Consider the following 23,704-nt stretch of genomic DNA (forward strand, 5'->3'; position numbering starts at 1 on the left):
ATACATGTGCCATGCTGGTGCGCTGCACCCACCAACTCGTCATCTAGCATTAGGTATATCTTCCAATGCTATCCCTCCCCCCTCCCCCCACCCCACAACAGTCCCCAGAGTGTGATGTTCCCCTTCCTGTGTCCGTGTGTTCTCATTGTTCAATTCCCACCTATGAGTGAGAATATGCGGTGTTTGGTTTTTTGTTCTTGCGATAGTTTACTGAGAATGATGATTTCCAATTTCATCCATGTCCCTACAAAGGACGTGAACTCATCATTTTTTATGGCTGCATAGTATTCCATGGTGTATATGTGCCACATTTTCTTAATCCAGTCTATCATTGTTGGACATTTGGGTTGGTTCCAAGTCTTTGCTATTGTGAATAATGCCGCAATAAACATACGTGTGCATGTGTCTTTATAGCAGCATGATTTATAGTCCTTTGGGTATATACCCAGTAATGGGATGGCTGGGTCGAATGGAATTTCTAGTTCTAGATCCCTGAGGAATCGCCACACTGACTTCCACAAGGGCTGAACTAGTTTACGGTCCCACCAACAGTGTAAAAGTGTTCCTGTTTCTCCACATCCTCTCCAGCACCTGTTGTTTCCTGACTTTTTAATGATTGCCATTCTAACTGGTGTGAGATGGTATCTCATTGTGGTTTTGATTTGCATTTCTCTGATGGCCAGTGATGGTGAGCATTTTTTCATGTGTTTTTTGGCTGCATAAATGTCTTCTTTTGAGAAGTGTCTGTTCATGTCCTTCGCCCACTTTTTGATGGGGTTGTTTGTTTTTTTCTTGTAAATTTGTTGGAGTTCATTGTAGATTCTGGATATTAGCCCTTTGTCAGATGAGTAGGTTGCGAAAATTTTCTCCCATTTTGTAGGTTGCCTGTTCACTCTGATGGTAGTTTCTTTTGCTGTGCAGAAGCTCTTGAGTTTAATTAGATCCCATTTGTCAATTTTGGCTTTTGTTGCCATTGCTTTTGGTGTTTTAGACATGAAGTCCTTGCCCATGCCTATGTCCTGAATGGTAATGCCTAGGTTTTCTTCTAGGGTTTTTATGGTTTTAGGTCTAACATTTAAGTCTTTAATCCATCTTGAATTGATTTTTGTATAAGGTGTAAGGAAGGGATCCAGTTTCAGCTTTCTACATATGGCTAGCCAGTTTTCCCAGCACCATTTATTAAATAGGGAATCCTTTCCCCATTTCTTGTTTTTGTCAGGTTTGTCAAAGATCAGATACTTGTAGATATGTGGCATTATTTCTGACGGCTCTGTTGTGTTCCATTGATCTATATCTCTGTTTTGGTACCAGTACCATGCTGTTTTGGTTACTGTAGCCTTGTAGTATAGTTTGAAGTCAGGTAGTGTGATGCCTCCAGCTTTGTTCTTTTGGCTTAGGATTGACTTGGCAATGCGGGCTTTTTTTTGGTTCCATATGAACTTTAAAGTAGTTTTTTCCAATTCTGTGAAGAAAGTCATTGGTAGCTTGATGGGGATGGCATTGAATCTGTAAATTACCTTGGGAAGGATGGCCATTTTCACGATATTGATTCTTCCTACCCATGAGCATGGAATGTTCTTCCATTTGTTTGTATCCTCTTTTATTTCCTTGAGCAGTGGTTTGTAGTTCTCCTTGAAGAGGTCTTTCACATCCCTTGTAAGTTGGATTCCTAGGTATTTTATTCTCTTTGAAGCAATTGTGAATGGGAGTTCACTCATGATTTGGCTCTCTGTTTGTCTGTTATTGATGTATAAGAATGCTTGTGATTTTTGTACATTGATTTTGTATCCTGAGACTTTGCTGAAGTTGCTTATCAGCTTAAGGAGATTTTGGGAAACTGAACAACCTGCTCCTGAACGACTACTGGGTACATAACGAAATGAAGGCAGAAATAAAGATGTTCTTTGAAACCAACGAGAACCAAGACACAACATACCAGAATCTCTGGGATGCATTCAAAGCAGTGTGTAGAGGGAAATTTATAGCACTAAATGCCCACAAGAGAAAGCAGGAAAGATCCAAAATTGACACCCTAACATCACAATTAAAAGAACTAGAAAAGCAAGAGCAAACACATTCAAAAGCTAGCAGAAGGCAAGAAATAACTAAAATCAGAGCAGAACTGAAGGAAATAGAGACACAAAAAACCCTTCAAAAAATAAATGAATCCAGGAGCTGGTTTTTTGAAAGGATCAACAAAATTGATAGACCGCTAGCAAGATTAATAAAGAAAAAAAGAGAGAAGAATCAAATAGATGCAATAAAAAATGATAAAGGGGATATCACCACTGATCCCACAGAAATACAAACTACCATCAGAGAATATTACAAACACCTCTATGCAAATAAACTAGAAAATCTAGAAGAAATGGATAAATTCCTCAACACATACACCCTCCCAAGACTAAACCAGGAAGAAGTTGAATCTCTGAATAGACCAATAACAGGAGCTGAAATTGTGGCAATAATCAATAGCTTACCAACCAAAAAAAGTCCAGGTCCAGATGGATTCACAGCCGAATTCTACCAGAGGTACAAGGAGGAGCTGGTACCATTCCTTCTGAAACTATTCCAATCAATAGAAAAAGAGGGAATCCTCCCTAACTCATTTTATGAGGCCAGCATCATCCTGATACCAAAGCCTGGCAGAGACACAACAAAAAAAGAGAATTTTAGACCAATATCCTTGATGAACATTGATGCAAAAATCCTCAATAAAATACTGGCAAACAGAATCCAGCAACACATCAAAAAGCTTATCCACCATGATCAAGTGGGCTTCATCCCTGGGATGCAAGGCTGGTTCAATATACGCAAATCAATAAATGTAATCCAGCATATAAACAGAACCAAAGACAAAAACCACATGATTATCTCAATAGATGCAGAAAAGGCCTTTGACAAAATTCAACAACCCTTCATGCTAAAAACTCTCAATAAATTAGGAATTGATGGGACGTATCTCAAAATAATAAGAGCTATTTATGACAAACCCACAGCCAATATCATACTGAATGGGCAAAAACTGGAAGCACTCCCTTTGAAAACTGGCACAAGACAGGGATGCCCTCTCTCACCACTTCTATTCAACATAGTGTTGGAAGTTCTGGCCAGGGCAATTAGGCAGGAGAAGGAAATCAAGGGTATTCAATTAGGAAAAGAGGAAGTCAAATTGTCCCTGTTTGCAGATGACATGATAGTATATCTAGAAAACCCCATTGTCTCAGCCCAAGGTCTCCATTTTTAAGAACAGCAAATTTAAAGACCTTGGCAGTGATCATTCAGGAAAATTTCTGAATAGGACACATTCACATAAAGCTTTTTTCCGTCTGCCAGCATCTCTATAACTACTAAGAAACTTGGGAGGAAGAAAACAAAATATTTGAGTATAAACCAAATGAGAGTTTTTATTCACTAAATTTAAATCTGAAGAGCTGTTCTTCTAGCATTGAGGGTTTGCTTGAATCCCACAAAATCCAGCAATAGTTAGAGCTTAAACGGATACTCTGTCCTTAGCTCACCTCCCAGTATCAGACTTCTGTGGGTGTAAAACTCATCATGTCAAAATGAAATTTAACATCTTCTTTGTGGTTGAAATCATATTGTATTTTTAGTTAGAGGTTTTCTTCTTAATATTTTAGAGGTGTAAGTTTATATATTCCAAAATATGCCTCCCCTGGGGACGGGAAAGAGGCACTGAACAGGGCAATGCCACAATCTTACAAAGGAATAACAGGCCAAAAAAATGTTTAGTTAATCCTTAATAGCAAAACAATAGAAGAAAGATTTGAAGATACCCTATATAATTAATAGAGTAGAACTAAGCATACCCTGCATGCTTCCAGGAAGATCACACAATGCACTGTGGAAATAAGCAATACAGTAGTTAATCACTTCAGATAAATCATGCAGAAAGTACTATATGTTCCACATCCAAGATAATGATCAAACCTCTTCAAAATCATCCCATCTGGTAAATCTTTTCCAAAGCTCAAATTGCACCAGGCCATCCTTAACCATCTTCCACCATAAGGGGCAAAACGCTAATGTGGCTGTAGTCTGACTGCTTCAGCAATTATGGCTACATGCAAATAAACATTATCATCAAAAATAAAATCCTGTGGCACATCTAAAAGACTTAAAAATGTTTGTAAGCTTAAGAATGCAATAGGCCATGGGTGACAAACCACCAGTTGGAATTTTCAGGAGTAGAGGGAGGCAATGTGTTTCAGGTCATTCTGAGAGCACACCCAAACTGTGATTTCTTGCACAAGGGAGGTGATCCAAACTCAAATAAGAACCGTGTCATTCAGAAAAGCACTCTCAAGAGCAACACATGATCTTTTGGAATAATTATAGAAAGAGCAACTGCATTTGAGTCATGTTAAATATTTACGTGTTTAAGAAACAGACTTTTCAGGCTACATTATTGGTTAAGCCAACTGCTCAATTTTAAGAGAGATTTTATGTCTCTTTCGTAATTCCTGAAATCTGTGCTGATATCCAGTGTTGTCCAAACTCATAGGATTGAGCTGTTATGATTTTAATTAAACTTGCAAAGCGGCATATTAAAAGCAGATCTGACCAAAGATACAATGAAGCAAGAGGGTGAGGCTTAAAACAATATTAACAACTAGTGTTTTGTGGTTTCTCTTCAAATACCAAAGGAGGTTGAATTGGAGTGAGGGAATATTGGTTAATAGATTTCCAGAGAAAAAAGAAACCACCTCTATTTGTAATCTTTAAGCACCAGGGAGAAGGAAGAACCTTAGTTAAGTATTGTTTACAATGTTTCTCTAAGTTCAATGCAGTGCAATGAATTTGTTGACACCTCAAGCAAAAAATATTTTATGTATAGAGTACATACTTAGAGCTGGATTTTCAAAAATATGCATAAAAATTTTCAGGAGCAAATGCTGACAGATTCTTAACTTTTGGAAGGCTAGGGAGACACCACCATCTACTTCAAAATATAGTGTGTAAGAATTGTTAAACAAAAGGTTAATAAGTCGATTTTACTTCCTTTTTCCTGCAGCTCTAATTTAAACAAGTTGTACACACAAATGATGCTACACGCATAGGGTTTTGCATTAAGTTTGCAATGTCAAGTTTGTTTATAAAAACCATATTTTTTAACAGCTTGCCCCTTAGCTCTGTTCTGAGCAGTTACAAGCCCTAGCCAATTTGGTATTGATTTTAGAGAGACAGCTCTCATTTCTATGAACTCTTTAATGGAGATATTTCAGACCTTGGAAAAAAATTCTTGGTTTAGACCTTCCATGGTCTTACAAACGTACAATTAAGTTTATTTACTTAGCACAGAAAGAGTACTCCTGTTTGCTATGACTGGTGGGTGGCACCTGCCAGCTCTTGGAAGACCTGCGGAGTTTTTATTCCTTCTCTCCTAGCATCATTTATGTGTGCAGCTTGTTTAAATTTCATCTCTTTCTCTCTCTCTCTGCGTGGTCTCCACTACTGTAAAGAAATTTCCACATAATGCCTTCGAGGGCATTTACCACATTTTTGTTCCTGTTTAGAACTTTTAACTCCATCCATAAACTCAGTGGTTACACAGTAGTTAATAAGGGAAAGAAATCTTTATAGACTTTTCCACCGTGGTTGAAATCCTGACTTCTGTAATTTATGCCCAGCCATAACAATGCTCGTAAGCAGCTGTGGAACAGAAGACCTCCCACCCATGGATTTGCTGCCACTTCAAGGAAAATGCTGAGACTTTGCCGAATATTTATGAGAAAAAATTGAGGGTATTTGCTTTGTAGTTCATTCGCACGTGACAATACTATAGTAGTTTTTGCTTTGTTCATACCACAGAACCTTAACCTGACATTTTTCTCCAGCCATTTTTTTTTCTTTTCGGCTGAAGAGCACCTAAACATAAAGTAAATGCAATCATTATGAGGTTCTAGAAATACACTGTAGCTGGGCTTCCCAGATAAGATATTCATTAAGAGGCTAACCTTTTATGGTATGAAAACTATGTGGGTTTCTATACTATGTCTTGAAATGTAAATATGGTTCGGGGGCCAAACAGCAATGACCCTCACAGCTAATTACTCATGCTTCATCCAGGAAGTACCATTGTTTGCAATGTGGCTTAGGCTTATACAAACTTAGTTCTTTGATATCAAAGAAATTATCCTGGGCAAAACTGTGTGTTTAGTGCAGTTCAGCAGGGCAAGCTTTTTGCTTGAGTTCACCCAGGGAAATAGGCAGAATGAAGACCTTTCTCTGGGCTGCTCACAAAAGTGCTGCTCTGCCACCACACCTCTTGTTGTATTTCTCCTAAAGCCCATTCAGAAAATGGCAGAAGTTACCTAAGATCTTGACCAAAAAGAAATGTCATTTTTATATGGCAATTTCTATGAGCTCCAGGATTGAATTGAGTCACATTTGGCGGTGGTAACATTGAATGAGGCAACATCCATGACTTCACGACACTGTAGTGTCAGTCCTCAGAGATGCATAGGAGAATCACAGCAGTGGGAAGGCTGACAGAAGTGTACCTAGGTCCTGGAAGGACTTTCCCTAAGTATGGACAATTGTGTATCATCTTAGAAAAGATCAGATCATCATCAATATCATCAATAACATCACCGCTTTCAGCCACAGCATCAAAGACCATTCACACAGTGCCTAATTTTGATAATACTGATAATACTAGGATAGCCCTCTTAATCAAAATACAAATTCACTCCTACACATTCAAAGAGCCCAGTCTAAGACATTTTAGCTGACATTTGTAATTTTATTTTTACAATTTTTTTATCTTGGGTCTGTTTCTTCTCTTTGATAGTTCTTGGATTTCTTTGGGGTAGTTATCTCATTCCCTTTGTGAGTAGTCTTAGTGGAATGGTAAAGCATCCCACTTGACAGCTGAAGAAATCTTTGGATAATCTTTCCTCCTTTATTCTCCTGGATTTTGATAATGGTCACATTCCACACTAATCTCCTTGGGTATTTATAGAAAATTTTATCACCTCTTGGTGATCACCATACTCACTTGTGATCCAGTCATCCCCAACATCTCAATGCTCGTAGTCAAAAAAAAAAATCAATTTCTTTCAATTGCAGTCTATATATTTCTTTAATGTCTTCTTCATCCCCTCTTCCCCTACTATCACAGTTTGGGCCCTTGGCATGTGTCTCCTAGCTTCATGTGATAGTCTCCTCACCAGTATGCCTGCCTCCCATTTCTCTCCATCCCAATTCTTTGTAATAATAAAAGTAATTCTAAATAATTGATGCCTTATGATGACCTAGTTATTATGATAAACACCTTTTTTTATTTGCTTGTTTGATTGTTTTTGTTTTTTAAGATGGAGTCTCACTCTGTCGCCCAGGCTGGAGTGCAGTGGCGTGATCTTGGCTCACTGTAACCTCCGCCTCCCAGGTTCAACTGATTCTCCTGCCTCAGCCTCCCGGGTAGCTGGGATTACAGGCACCCACCACCATGCCCAGCTAATTTTTGTGTTTTTAGTAAAGACGGAGTTTCACCATGTTGGCCAGGCTGGTCTTGAACTCCTGATCTCAAGTGATCCACCTGTCTTGGCCTCTCAAAGTGCTAGGATTACAGGCGTGAGCCACATCGCCCAGCCTTAAACACTTTTTAAAATTTAATCTTCACAGCTCTCCTGAAGAAGATACTTGTTTTTCCCAATTTATAAACAAGGAAATCAAGGCTAAGAGATATTAAGAGGGTTATATATGATCACCCAGCAAATAACTATTCTAGGTGGGATTTGAATTCTGTTCTATATGACTCCAAATTCCAGAGGAAGTAGAAATAGCTACCTCCCCTCACACTACTGGCAGAGTAATCTTTCCAAAACACAAATGCCACTTTTTATTTCACTGCTCATAACTCTAATGGTTCCTCCTCTATTGTTATACAATAAAGTCACCCACAAATGAGGCTTTCCATGCTTTAGCTTTTCTGGCCACCTCTTGCCAATCACCACGCTCACTTGTGATCCAGTCATCCTCAACAGCTCGGTGTCCTTAAAACAAGCTACATTCTCTGGTGCCTCTTCCTTTGTGATGTGCTGCTCCTCTGTGAGTCAGGCTTTTTCAGTTTCTTGTATCTGAAAAATCCCTGCTCAATCTTCAAGATGCATCTGACATGTAAATTCTCTGTGAGACCATCCTTGGATCCCCTGGCTAAGCTCATTTCCACCTCCCTGGTGTTCCCATTGAACTCCGACATTCCTCTACTTGGGTCCTCATCACACTGTATTCAAGCACTTGTTGCCACTTCTGTTTCCCTATTAGATTGTGGCTTCTGCAAAGCTCTGTGCTTTATTGGTTTTCTATCTTTTCAGCTTTCATCCCACCCCAACTTATTCTGCATATTGTAATGTATTTGTTCATATTCCTTTAGCCAAAACTCTTCAACAGTTTTCCATCATATTTAGAATAAAATCAGGAAGACTTAACATTGTCCAAAAGGTCTCATGTGTCCTGGCCACCTCTGACCTCATCTCCACCTTCTGCAGGTTCATTCATGTGGCCTCCCAACCGTTCCTTGAACAGATCATGGATATGTCGACCTGAAATCTTCACGCTGACCATTTCATCTGCCTGAAAGGCTTTTTCCCCAGAGGTCTGCCTGGATGTTCCCCTTTCTTCATTCAGGTCTTTGCTCAAATGCCAGCTCCTCAGAAAAATTTCCCTGGCCACCCATATGAAATAGAAACATAAAATCACAGCCACCAGCATGCCTGTTACCCTTCTTCCTATTCATAACACTGGCTATTATCTGTTACTGTCTTACACACCTTGGTGTAAATTTCTTTATTGTCTCCATGCCCACTGAAATGGAAGCCACATGAGGGCAGGCTTCTGCCTGCTTTCTTCAGTGCTATCCCCCCAGGGTTTTCACTTGCAGCTACTTAATAAATGTACATGAGTATATGGACCTCTTTTCCTGATTTCCAGTGTTTACAGCATTGTCAGTTATACTGCAGTACCTTAAAACATGCTTACTATATCCTGAGCAAACTGTTTTATAAATTAGAAGGAATTGCCATGGAATTTTCCCCTAATAAACTTGACAGGTTAAAGAAACATATCAAAAGTTCATTAAATAGCAAGAGGGTGCTAATTTGATGAGTAGTGAAGCAGGAAAGAAGACAAGGAAGAGAGAATTCCAAAATATAATTCATAAAATTATTTAGTGACCTTGCCCTGGCCTAATATAGGATGCTTTCCTGACCTTACTCTTTCTGCAGTTCCCTCCTCATACTTCAAGGCCCAGGATGAATCTTTCCACCTCCAAGGCCCATCTCTGAGCAGCCCCACTCTTTCTGAACTGTAAGGGCTCTAAATGTTGGCCACAACCACATGACTCACATGACTATTAATAGGATCATTCACCACATCTTTCTGTCTCATCAAAACTCATTGTTCCTATCTAATCAACTCCATAGCAGCAACTCAGCCCCTGACTTTTTTTTTCCATTTTAGCCCAGTCTGAGTCCATAAAACGAGCCACTAACGTACTCAATACAGCCATTTGTATCAAAGATGACAAAGGATTTATATTCTGATAGAATTAACCCAACATAAACTCCTCCTCAAAATGAGCTGTCAGAAGTGAGAGTCTCACACTGGATAAAAGGGAGTAGGCTGGGTGGACCTGCTGGGGGCTTTCCTTCTTGCATGAGCAGCAGGAGGGCCAAGACCTCCTGTACATCCCTGCCTGGACCTGGAGATGGTTTCAGTAGTACCTAGAAAATAGGACCCAAAGCAGCTGTCAACCAACAGCACAGGGTGGCTCTTTGATACCCCTTTTTCATCAGTTTTCATCTGGGTCCCCAACCCAAGAGGTTGCAGAGTGAACTGTGACTTATGGAAGAAAGGGGCACTTGTGGAAGAATGCTCCAACACACTCCATCTCTACATGGTCCACTTCAAGATTAATTGTTTACCCATTTCCTTAGCTCAAGCTTACTCTATACCCAATCTATCTAGGTGCTTCCTTATTCTTTTTTAACTCAGTCCAGTAGGAAAAGGCTGTAGACCATTTTGACCCCCCAGGAGAGTCTCCCTCCTTAATCTCCACCTATCCCTTGTGATTAGAATGATCTGTCTTTCCTCTCCTCTCTCCTCTTCTCTACTTATTCCCTTTCTTCCTCTCTCCATCTCTTTTCTCTCCTCCTCTCCTCTTCTCTACTCTCTTCTATTATTTTCTGTTTTTCCTCACTTAGTCTTTACAGCTTGTTTAACTCCGAAGACCACTTCAAGAAATTCTTACTTCCTAGCTCCAAACCCAACACTCTTTTAGCTCACTTTCAGTACAAAGACACTTTCTTCAGAATGGCATTGATTAAACTTTTGTATGCCTTTCCCACCTGTTTGTTGAGTTGCCCACATTGGACTGAACTCACCTTCTGTTTTCTTTTGCAACATTATAACAGACACACAGGGTGAGACGAATGACTTGGCAGCAGCCCCCACAACTCAAGGAGGAAATCAGCTAAAGACTGGCTCCTACCAGCTGCTCTCTCTGTTGACCCCATTCACCTTGACATCAGGACACTGGAAGAAGAAAGAGGAGAAAAAAATCACATGCATGGCTGTGTCCTTACATACTTCTGGGAGGGAGTGTGTCTTTGTGTAGTGGGGGTAGGGGAATATTTTTGTGCATAGAGGAGAGGGTTATGCAGTGGGGAAAGAGATAGATACCTCTCAGTGGTTATGAAGAAAATAGAGAGGAAATATTCCACTCGAACTATCCTGTACTTAAACTGGAGGATGCTTAATTCTATCCCAAAAGCATTAAGTTGGTTCATTTTTGCTGGGATGTAACTGTAGAGGTGTGGGCATGCAATTAAGATTTTCCTAGTATCACCCTACTTAACCCAGTGATACTGGGGAGCAGGATTTCCCCATTTTAACAGCTAGTTCAGAGCTCAAGAGGCAGCCCAACAGCAGCCACAGTGAGGAGAGGCTGAGTGGCAGTTCTAATTGACCATTTCTACCCATGTTCCTCTTAGAAACATACAATAAGAGCTGTCACAGCTTCCTGCCAATCACAAGAAATCTGACCTAGACAAAGCACCATCTCAGAGCGAGGGCTGTTTATATATCCAATAAATTCTGTTTCCATTGCATTATCTTATTTTTAGGCCATTGCAGAGAAGAGCATGCCTAATCATATCATAAAATCATGAATTTAGTAGATTATAGATGATGACTTCAAATCTAATTATGTCCTCTGGCTGCCCAAATAAGACACCATTTAGCATTTGACACCATCAAGTCTTGAAGTTGCAAGTTTGTTCTTTGGGGATACTCTGGAGCTTTTGCAGAATAGAAGCTTGTCAAATACTTGGGAGGCATTGCTGTTTTATGACACAGAGGAAAGAAAACAATGAATTTCTGTTCTGATGTGCAATGAACAGAACTTCAGGATGAGCTGTTTTATTGCATAAAGGGTTGAAGCAACAGAGGAGATTTATGCAGACAAGTTACATGCCACATTTGCCTGTTTTTTCTCCTTTTACAGTCGATGAGAGATTTTCACTCTGACACAATTTCGACAACACTCTTGTCACAAGCAATGGAAACTGGAAAGGCAAACTAACTAGACAGACAGCAGCTCATCAGTGCCACACACTCATGCTCAGCTCCTGTGGAATGATCTTGCCGTAATAAAGCCAGACATGTGGATTTTAAATGCCTCTACAAGTGGTTAGTTAGCAAGGTGGTCACACATCCATAGATGCACTGACAGAGAAACTCCATGAGACAACATGGTATTTCAGCTTGCAGCTGCCATCCCCACTCCATCAGGGAACACAGCTGGTGCCTTCTCTCTCAAAGATAGCAGGGGGCTGTGAGAAAGATGACAGGGCTTCAGATTCCCCATCCAACTCAGCAGGAGAAAGAAAAGGTCCTCAGACAAAGAAATGCTGATCCAAATTCTACATCATGCATGGGCACACACAGGTGTTCTCCCATTTTTTAAGTTTACATGGTTCAGCTTGTTGCTGAACAGTGATTAATTCCACAGGAAAAGGGCCATGAAAGCTCATAATACTGAAGCTTGAATGAAGGAGAATTACATTTCTCTCCTCTATTGGTGGGGCTTGGCCACAGGACTTTCTGCAGTCAGTAAAATATGCAGGAAATATGTGTCACTGACATGCAGAAGCTTTGAGAACCAGTATGTGGTTTCCAAGCTTTCTTTTCCCCTCTGCTCAATGACCAGCAATGTCCCGAAGAAAAATTGCTCTGTCAACCGGGTCGTGGAGTAAACAGAACATGGAGCAGTACTGAAGTAGACCCAAGATGGCTAAGAACAAGAAATAACCTTTTATTGTTAAGGGACTGAAATTTGGGAGTTGTTATTGCATTATAATCTAGCCTATTCTAACTGATACAGTCACTTTAAAATGCTATTGGACCATCTATTATAAATCTAAAAGTGGGTGACATCCTTGCTTGAAAAGTTCAAGTATTTTCTTCCTCTTGCCATACTCTCTTTTTTATCTGTAGCCTCTTTGTGTTTGGACTGGTTCCGTCTTTGATTTATTTATTAGCCTCAAGGAGGATATCAGATGCGGCAGATCTCTGAACTACAGATGTGGATATATTTTAGGCAGATGATGTTATGGTTAATTCGGTAGGAAGAGGTGAGCATGGATCTAACAATTACAGAACATATTATCCTCTTTCAAAAGCAGTTTGTTGCCTTTGCAATAGACATATTCATCTAGCATTACATGAAAGTGTGTAGATACTATCTCCTAATATTAGAAAGACTTGGTCATTGAGCTATATGGCAAGCAATACCTGTGATAACATAATATAATCCTATTAGAGACTTTACATAGAAAATGAAAAGTGTCCCAAATTTAAAATATTTGAAAACCATAGCAGTGTTAGAAGACATACAGTAAATGCTGAATTTTCAAGGCATCAAATCCACTACATGGAAGGATACTTTATTTTGTTAAATTCAAACACTATACGTTGATTATCTCCTAGGGCACAGCATCAGGGTTTTGCAGAAAATAGTTTTGAGACTCAACCATGTTCCTTATTTGTTAGTGAAAGGCAGCATCTACCTGTGTATCAGCCAAAAATCTTGAGTTTTTATCTCATTCTTCTCCTTCAGGTTTTAAGATCTAAGCACCTCAGCAAACAGAATCTCTAGATCTGAGTCAATGAGAGTTCCTCCAGATTGTCAATTAAACCATAAACTATAAAGAAGAAGCAGTGACAGGGAACTTTTCTGGTTTGACATTACAGTTAGGAAACAACATTCCAGAACCATGAAATGTTGGATTTGAATAAGAGAAAGCATCTGGGATCCTTATGCCCAGTGAAGTTTAGAAATTCACAAATAGCAAGTCACAAATAGAAGGGGATCTGAGATCAGACCTCCGGTGTCCTCTTTAGATGTTAGTCCTCTCCTTATAACTGCTTGTTAAGGATGGGCTAGACCATCTGAAATGACAGAAATTTATTTTACAAAGAATGTAGAGTTTGAGAGAATTAGAAAGATAGAAATAATGAAGACCAACCATCTTCCCCAAATGAACACTCTATTTAGGAAAACCCCAGCAACTTATCAGCCTGTGATTGAATGCCTCCAGTGACCGGGAGCTCACTGCCCTCTAAAGTGTCTGTTCTGTTGTGGGAACTTGCTGGATAGTAGTAATAAGGTCCTCCTTGGGATCAACCAACAGCATCCTTGTGGGCATTTCCATAAACTGATCATAGCTCTGCTCTGTTCTATAAGATTAATCTAGTCCAGTGGTTTTCAAACAAAGGGATTGGCTCCTAGAAGACTCCCAGATTTTGGACTCTCAGAAGACATTTGGTAAAGTCTGGAGACATTTTTGGTTGTTACAACTAACAAAAATGCTACTGAAATGTAGAGTATAGTGAGGCCAGTGGTACTGTTAAACACCATATAAGTCACAGGACAACACCACACCCCCTTAACAAAGAATTATCTAACCCAACATGTCAGTACCACTGAGACTGAGAAACTCTGACCCAGTTCAATCTCTATTTGACACTGTAACTCCTCACATGTCTGAAAGGGGCTGTGATATTCCTCCCAAGTTCTCTCTCTACTGAATCTCCTCAGTTTTCTCAGTGTTCTATATATGACTTAGTTTTACTATTCTGAAGTAATTCTGCTAGTCATACTTCAACATGTCCATCCCTCTTGTTAGGCTCAACCAGAAGGATACACTATCCTCGAGATCACACATAGAGCTTGGGACTCTTAATTCCCATGATCAAAGCACCTCATGTGCTTAGAGCATTGACAAGTACCAATAAACTATCGCTAGAAGCATAAAAAGAGTCTGGTGTCTTAGATGAGAGTATGGATTCAATAAGAGTTCATGGTAGCTAGATGATGGTAGCAATAGCTATAGCAGCAAAAATAACACCTACTATTTATTGAGTGCTGATGATATATGCCTGTCACCCTTCTAAGGGCTTTATATATATTATGTCATTAAATCTGTCTTGTAATTCTACCTCATAGCTTGTGTTATCATCATTTTACAGATGAAGAAACCAATGCTTAGATAGGTTTAAAAAACTTGTCTAAGGTCATGGAAGTTGTGATTAGATTGGCCAAACCTGCCTAACCTCAAAACCCATGCTCTTAATCCCACAATATGTTCTAATTCATCCTCTTCAATACAGGGATAACATGGTGTATTTTTCATAACAGTAACAAACTACAGTGAATTAACCAATGCATCAATCGTAACATGCATGCACATATCTTGGCCACAGTTTCATTACTTTGCAACCTAAGACCAGTACCAACTTTGCAAGTAAATAAAGCTATTAAGACAAACAGGCCTCACACTTAAGTTTCCAAAGCTTTGTTTTTAAGGGTCTCTTGGATAAAACAAATCAAGAGCAACATGAACAGAGAAGATTTTCATGGCCCTCTGTTCAAGAAAGTTGTCCCACTGAAAATTGATAACCCTGGTTTGGGCCATCCCAGACTCATGAGTGTGCTGGGACCTTACATACGTGAGTGATGGCTATAAAACTTTGTGCCTTCAATATATAGGGTTTCTTCCAGTTTTGAAAGAGTTTGGATATTTTCTGCTCACTGCTTCTACATTTGCTACCTAAAGGCTGGAGATTTTAAGCCTGTGACTCATGGATCTTTCCTTAGGAGGAGGGGAGACTATATTTTTTTCTTTTGGCAGCTCTTAAATTATTAGTCAAGTTACCATGTAATCTTTGAGTTTCACCAAGTGGCTTCAAGGATTAGATATTGAGAGCTGGAGAAAAGTTCTGGGATTACAAAGTTGCACTGTGCTGCAACTTGAAGCTGAATTTTTTTTCTTTCTCTTACGACCCAGGAACATATTTCTGCCATATTTATATAGTACTTTCCAGAAGACAAGGAAAACTCCACTAGCAGAAGTAAAGGAGGAGTAACCTGACATTTAGAAAGAAAAGTTCTTTTGGCATGAGAGCTCGCACCAAAACTCATCATAATTTAACTTTTTAAACTTGAGAGTCTTTGATACTGATCTCTATTTGTCAGCATAAATGTCTCCTCTTTCCTTACCCTTGGGAAGACTCCAGTTCTCTGCTGCAGCTGGAATACTCCTGTCGTAACTTTCTTATGACGCATTTGAAAAAGAATGCCTCTTGCTTGTACCATTTATCTGGCCTCACACCTCCAGATGTTTCTTAAAGCTGGCTTCTCCAAATGTCATTTCTACCTGCCCTGTAGGGAATGAATCTTACCCTTTCAAAAATAAGGGCTGGATCAGCTATCATGTAAGGTGGAGCTGATTCAGCTTGGAGCCATTAATAAAGGCAGATCAGAAGATCTCCATCTCCCCTAAATAACCCCATCCCTTCAACTTGCTCAGTGGGATTGAACACTCTATAGGCATCAGAAAACCTCCGTTTTAAATGCATGCTGAAGATGAGACTGAATGGATATTGCTCTTGGATCTTGTGGTCTCTTTTACCTGTCCTGATACCCAAAAAATCAGATGGATTTTTTGATAACTAATTAAGATAAGGGTATAAAATCTCTTTAATCATGGTAAAGCAACTCAAAAATTTAAAGGATGAATACTATTGCTAGATGTGAGGCTCTCAGCAAATTAAAAATAAAAAAACCAAAACCCTGGCCAGGCGCGGTGGCTCACGCCTGTAATCCCAGCACTTTGGGAGGCCGAGGCGGGCAGATCGTGAGGTCAGGAGATCGAGACCATCCTGGCTAACATGGTGAGACCTCGTCTCTACTAAAAATACAAAAAATTAGCCAGGCGTGGTGGTGGGCGCCTGCAGTCCCAGCTACTGGGGAGGCTGAGGCAGGAGAATGGCGTGAACCCGGGAGGCGGAGCTTGCAGTGAGTGTAGATCGCGCCACTGCACTCCAGCCTGGAAGACAGAGCGAGACTCCGTCTCAAAAAAAAAAAAAAAACCCTGCCCAGGTAAACTTGGAAATAAGACACACACAAATGAAACGCATTTCAAATGCATGAAACAAGCATTATCATCTCTTGGGAACCGAGTATTTCCTGAGCCCCCCAGATTTTATTGAATCCCTCTCCTCTTGATTTTCCCAAGTTCATACAACACTCTGTGTATATCTTTTAAAGCAGTGACTGGTGATTTTCTGTTCCCCTCTGCACTGAAAGCACCTTAAAATAAACAGGAAGTTCCTTTGTTTCTATCCCCAGTGCCTAGTCCAGTACCTGGTACATTACAGAAACATAACAATGGTCATCGATTTAATTAATTAATTAATTAATAATTAACAATACGAGTCAGTACATGCTGAGTGCTAAATAATAGGTAGAGAAAAGTGGTCTAAGATTCAAAGCAAGGATAAATAAATATAAAATATGTTAGTAAAGTAAAAGCTTTGTATAAGAGTTAAGGTTGGAAGAAAAGCAAGGATGAAATCTATCTGTCCATCCATCCATCCATTCAGCAAGTATCGCATTTTACTATATGCCAGGTCAATGCATGGACTAGGAGATGCAGTTTTAGGAAGGGGAGATGGTCAAAGCCTTAAAGAGTATTAAATATGAATATAATTATAAAGGAATGAGCTGAGAGGATTGTCTGGAGTGGAGAAGTTAGAAATTAGGTTTTAGAAGCAGGTTGATGTCAGATGATGCTAGGCCTACTTTATCAGCAATGAAGAGCTAGTGTGTAGACAGACGTGATAGATGAGTTGCAGAGGACAAGACCTGGAGGCAGAGCGACCTATTAGGAGGCTGTTGTAGAAATTCACATATGAGAAGATGACAGTATTCACAATTAGGCTACTAGAGAATTATCCCCAAAGGGATCTCTCTCTGCCCTAATTTAAATTGTAGATGCTCCTGTGAAGATATCAGGCATAAATTGCTTTGTAAGGCAGGACCTGGACAAGAGAAAGAGAAGGAAATGTGTGAGTATCAGAGTTAAGCATCATCTACTTCAAGGTTTTAGACTATTTCAGCTTTGGGGCCAGTTTCACTCAAGTGGTTGAGGAGATGCAGCCTGTTATATCTTCTTCTAGGCTTCTCCCCTCATAACAATGAACTTGTGTTTGGCAGGACATGGTGCTTACATCTGTAATCCCAGCACTTTAACAGGCCAAAGTGGGAAGATCACTTGAGGCAAGGAGTTTGAGGCTGCAGTGTTGAGCCACTGAACTCCAGCCTGGGCAACAGAGCAAGAAAAGAAAAAAAAAAACAAACAACTTGTGTTTTACAAAGATAATGCCAAACCATTTACAATTACATCTTTATCTCTGATTGGAATTAGATTAGAAATGTTCCGAAATATAATTCATCTACTTGCTAATTCATGCATTCTCTACTGGAATGATGAAGATGAATAAAACATAGACCTACTAAATTCTTAAGTTCTCAAAATTCGAAAAACAAGAATTGATCCTAATGAAACACTGACATTATTATTTGTAGGATGAAGTTTGTTTATACCCAATTAAAAATTTTTCTAGGATATTGAGATTCATTCAAGAAGCTTTCAATATATTTTAAAGAAACCAATTTTTTCTTCCACTAGCGATCAGGTCAAGTGACAGAAATACCTAAAATCAAGTGGCAATCTTATCTTCCCAAACATTTTCCAAGTGGCTCTTCCATTTTGGGTCCAACAGCAAGCTGTCTGTGACTAGTTCTCCCCTATCATTCCTCCATTCCTATTTTTACTTTAAATGCAAACTGTTTTTGCTGTTTCCCACAATAGTTTTAGCCTTTCTTGGCAATCTGGTGCCCTAGCCAATTTCCTGAGGTAAAGCTGTGTTTATATAAAAATTACTATTAGAAAAACAGCTCAAGCAATGAAAGAAGTCAGTGTACATTTTAATTGACAACTACATAAATAGATGGAGTCACATTTGGGGGTTTTGGATTGTTACATGCATTTCCTTGCTCCCTTGCCTGGACCTAAGAATTGACTGTATGTACACAAAAACTTATTTTGCAAATGTTTATTGAGAGCCTACTACGTGGTAGGCCTCGTGTTAATGAGCCTACAACAAAGAGCAAAACTGCAGAATACCATGACATTTGCTACTTGCTAACTTATGCTTTATCTACTGATACATGGGGCTTACTTTCCCAATTGGATTATAAGCTCTGAGTGGGCAGAGACCATGCTTCATTCATGACTTACTCATCTTTGCCTTTCCTGGGCCAGGTATAGACTAGACATCAACCATGAAAATCAGAAAATTTTCCTCCCTGGTAATATATCTTGCTTTGAATTCCTGCAATATGTCCACATGTACATGAATGATCAAATCTAGGCCTTGACACGGGAATTCAAGTTAGTTATTTGAACTTGCAGGACTCCAGCTTTCTCACGTATAAAATGTGTGCAATTCTATCTCGTGGTTATTCTTAAGTTCAAATGAGAGAATAGCATATGAAAGCCCTTTGTAAACTCTTCATAACAACACACATCTAAGGGTTTATTATATTTACTCTAAATTGTGCTGTTGTTTCAGAAACGAAGGTCTTGGCTCTTTAAGTTAAGCACAAAGCTATTCAAAGAGCCCCATGTTGCCTAGGACATGTTGGGCCTATAACGTAAGGAAGACAAGGATGAATGGATAATGCAGAGCATTGGTTCCAAAGCACACAGTCATATCTAGCGGAGAAACACATGCATATTGTGCTACTGACAGGAATATAAGCACATGAGGAGAGCAAAACAGCGGTAGTGAAATCTATCATCTGTCCCATCCCTTATGGTAGCCATTAAATACATGTGGATTATTGAACACATAGAATGTGGCTAGTGCAACTTGAGGAAATGAATTTTTAACTTTATTTACTTTTAATTAATTTAAATTTAGATAGCCACATATAGCCAGTGACTAACCCATTGGGCAGGGAAGTTTGTGGGCAGATTTTTGCCCTTGGTTAGGTACTGTGTGACCCCAGGAATGTCTGTTACCTTATCTGGCCCTTAAATTCTGTCAGATGGAGAAAGATTAATATCTTAGGTCCTCTTTTCAGTAAAATGTTATATCAAAATATAAGAATAACTGTTAAGACATGGGAGTCCAGTCCTGGCTTCATGCTGATTTAATTCTCCCATGTAGCATGTGTAAACATGTAAATGCTAGCTCTTAGCCTCTCTGTGTTTGAATTCCTTCTTCTATAAAAAGGAGATGCTCTCTAGATTCCTTCTCTCTGGGCAGGGCATCTCTGAAAGAAAGGCAGCAGCCCCAGTCAGGGGCTTATAGATAAAACTCCCATCTCCCTGGGACAGAGCACCTGGGGGAAGGGGCACCTATGGGTGCAGCTTCAGCAGACTTAAACATTCCTACCTGCCAGCTCTGAAGAGAGCAGCAGATCACCCAGCATAGTGCTTGAGCTCTGCTAAGGGACAGACTGCTTCCTCAAGTGGGTCCCTGACTCCCGTGCCTCCTGACTGGGAGACACCTCTGAGCAGGGATCAACAGACACCTCATACAGGAGAGCTCTGGCTGGTATCTGGCAGGTGCCCCCCTGGGACGAAGCTTCCAGAGGAAGGAACAGGCAGCAATCTTTGCTGTTCTGCAGCCTCCACTGGTGATACCCACACAAATAGGGTCTGGAGTGGACCTCCAGCAAACTCCAGCAGACCTGCAGCAGAGAGGCCTGACTGTTAGGAGGAAAACTAACAAACAGAAAGGAATAGCATCAACATCAACAAAAAGGACATCTACACAGAAACCCCATCCAAAGGTCACCAAAATCAAAGACCAAAGGTAGATAAATCCATGAAGATGAGGAAAAACCAGCACAAAAAGGCTGAAAGTTCCAAAAAACAGAATGCCCCTTCTCCAAAGGATCACAACTCCTTAGCAGCAAGGGAACAAAACTGTATGAAAATGAGTTTGATAAATTGACAGAAGTAAGGCTTCAGAAGGTGGGTAATAACAAACTCCTCTGAGCTAGAGGAGCATGTTCTAACCCAATTCAAGAAAGCTAAGAACCTGGATAAAATGTTGCAGGAATTGCTAACTAGAATAACCAGTTTAGAGAAGAAAATAAATGACCTGATGGAGCTGAAAAACACAGCACAATAACTTTGTGAAGTATACACAAGTATCAATAGCTGAATCGATCAAACAGAAGAAAGGATATCAGAGATAGAAGATCAACTGAATGAAATAAAGTTTGAAAACAAGAATAGAGAAAAAAGAATGAAAAAGAACGAACAAAGCCTCCAAGAAATATGGGACTATGTGAAAAGGCCAAACCTATGTTTGACTGGTGGACCTGAAAGTGACCAGGAGAATAGAACCAAGTTGGAAAACACACTTCAGGATATTATCCAGGAGAACTTCCCCAACCTAGCAAGACAGGCCAACATTCAAATGCAGGAAATACAGAGAATACCAAAAAGAGAAGAGCAACCTAGCAAGACAGGCCAACATTCAAATGCAGGAAATACAGAGAATACCAAAAAGAGAAGAGCAACCCCAAGACACATAATCTTCAGATTCACCAAGGTTGAAATGAAGGAAACAATGTTAAAGGCAGCCAGAGAGAAAGGTTGGGTTACCCACAAAGGGAAGCCCATCAGACTAAGAGCAGATCTCTCTTCAGAAACCCTACAAGCCGGAAGACAGTGGGGGCCAGTAATCAATATTCTTAAAGAAAATAATTTTCAACCCGGAATTACAGATCCAGCCAAACTAAGCTTCATAAGCAAAGGAGAAATAAAATCCTTTACAGACAAACAAATGCCGAGAGATTTTGTCACCACCAGGCCTGCCTTACAAGAGCTCCTGAAGGAAGCACTAAACATGAAAAGGAACGACCAGTACCAGCCACTGGGAAAAACATACCAAATTGTAAAGACTATTGACACTATGAAGAAACTGCATCAACTAAGGAGCAAAATAACCAGCTTAGCATCATAATGACAGGATCAAATTCACATATAACAATATTAAACTTAAAAGTAAATGGGCTAAATGCCTCAATTAAAAGACTCAGACTGGCAAATTGGATAAAGAGTCAAGACCCATCGGTGTGCTGTATTCAGGAGACCCATTTCACATGCAAAGACACACATAGGCTCAAAATAAAGGGAGGGAGGAATTATTTACCAAGCAAATGGAAAGTAAAAAAAAGCAGGGGTTGTAATCCTAGTCTCTGATATAACAGACTTTAATCCACCAAAGATGAAAAAGGATAAACAAGAGCATTACATAATCATAAATGGGTCAATGCAACAAGAAGAGCTAACTATCCTAAATATATATGCACCTGATATAGGAACACCCAGATTCGTAAAGCAAGTTCTTGGAGACTTACAAAGAGACTTAGACTCCCAAAAATAATAGTGGGAGACTTTAACACCCCACCCCCACTGTCAATATTAGACAGATCAACAAGACAGAAAATTAACAACAATATTCAGGACTTGAACTCAGCTCTGGACCAAGTGTACCTAATAGACATCTACAGAACTCTCCACCCCAATCAACAGAATATACATTCTTCTCAGTACCACATCACACTTATTGCAAAATTGACCACATAATTAGAAGTAAAACACTCCTCAGCAAATGCAAAAGAACGGAAATCATAACAAACAGTCTCTCAGACCACAGTGCAAACAAATTAAAACTCGGGATTAAGGAACTCACTCAAAATCACACAACTACATGGAAACTGAACAACCTGCTCCTGAATGACTACTGGGTAAATAATAAAAGTAGGGCCGAAGTAAATAAGTTATTTGAAACCAATGAGAACAAAGATGCAACGTAACAGAATCTCTGGGACACAGATAAAGCATTGTTTAGAGGGAAATTTTAGAACTAAATGACCATAGGAGAAATCAGGAAAGATCTAAAATCAACACCCTAACATCACAATTAAAAGAGCTAGAGAAGCAAGAGCAAATTCAAAAGCTAGTAGAAAACAAGAAATAACTAAGATCAGAGCAGAACTGAAGGAGATAGAGACAGGAAAAACCCTTCAAAAAAATCAATGAATCCAGGAGCTGGTTTTTTGAAAAGATTAACAAAATAGATAGATTGCTAGCCAAACTAATAAAGAAGAAAAGAGAGAAGAATCAAATAGACGCAATAAAAAATGATAAAGGGATTATCACTACCAATCCCACAAACACACAAACTACCATCAGAGAATACTATAAACACCTCTATGCCAATAAACTAGAAACTCTAGAAGAAATGGATAAATTCCTGGACACATTCACCCTCCCAAGACTAAACCAGGAAGAAGTCGAATCCCTGAATAGACCAATAACAAGTTCTGAAATTGAGGCAGTAAATAATAGCCTACCAACCAAAAAAAGCCAAGGACCAGATGGATTCACAGCTGAATTCTACCAGAGGTACAAAGAGGAGCTGGTACCATTCCTTCTGAAACTATTCCAAACAATAGAAATAGAGGGACTCCTCCTTATCTCATTTTATGAGTCCAGCATCATCCTGATACCAAAATCTGGCAGAGACACACACAAAAAAAGAAAATTTCAAGTCAATATCCTTGATGAACATTGATGCAAAAATCCTCAACAAAATACTGGCAAATTGAATCCAGCAGCACATCAAAAAGCTTATCCACCATGATCAAGTTGGCTTCATCCCTGGGATGCAAGGCTGGCTCAACATACACAAATCAATAAATGTAATCCATCACATAAACAGAACCAATGACAAAAACCACATGATTATCTCAATAGATACAGAAAAGTCCTTTGATAAAATTCAACATTCCTTCATGCTAAAAACTCTCAATAAACTAGGTACTGATGGAACGTATTTCAAAATAATAAGAGCAATTTATGACAAACTCACAGCCAATATCATACTGAATGGGCAAAATGTGGAAGCATTCCCTTTGAAAACTGGCACAAGACAAGGATGCCCTCTCCCACCACTCCTATTCAACATAGTATTGGAAGATCTGGCCAGGGCAATCAGGCAAGAGAAAGAAATAAAGAGTATTCAAATAAAAAGATAGAAAGTCAAATTGTCTCTGTTTGCAGATGACATGATTGTATATTTAGAAAACTGCATTGTCTCAGCCCCAAATCTCCTTAAGCTGGTAAGCAAATTTAGCAAATTCTCAGGATACGAAATCAATGTGCAAAAATTACAAGCATTCCTATACACCAATAATAGACAGAGAACCAAATCATGAGTGAACTCCCATTCACAATTGTTACAAAGA

At 39.5% G+C, this 23,704-nt stretch overlaps 1 long non-coding RNA gene across 1 annotated transcript in view; it reads right to left on the reverse strand.

The window, feature by feature from the left end:
- Positions 1-23,704, reverse strand: part of LOC134759701 (uncharacterized) — a 113,503-nt gene that overhangs the window by 12,165 nt on the left and 77,634 nt on the right. Inside the window, exon 2 of the long non-coding RNA XR_010136281.1 lies at positions 10,407-10,557. This is a non-coding gene — a long non-coding RNA (uncharacterized LOC134759701). The remainder of the gene's footprint in view (positions 1-10,406; positions 10,558-23,704) is intronic.

This window comes from Pongo abelii, chromosome 12 (assembly GCF_028885655.2).
Source record: "Pongo abelii isolate AG06213 chromosome 12, NHGRI_mPonAbe1-v2.0_pri, whole genome shotgun sequence".
NCBI classification, from domain to species: Eukaryota; Metazoa; Chordata; class Mammalia; order Primates; family Hominidae; genus Pongo; species Pongo abelii.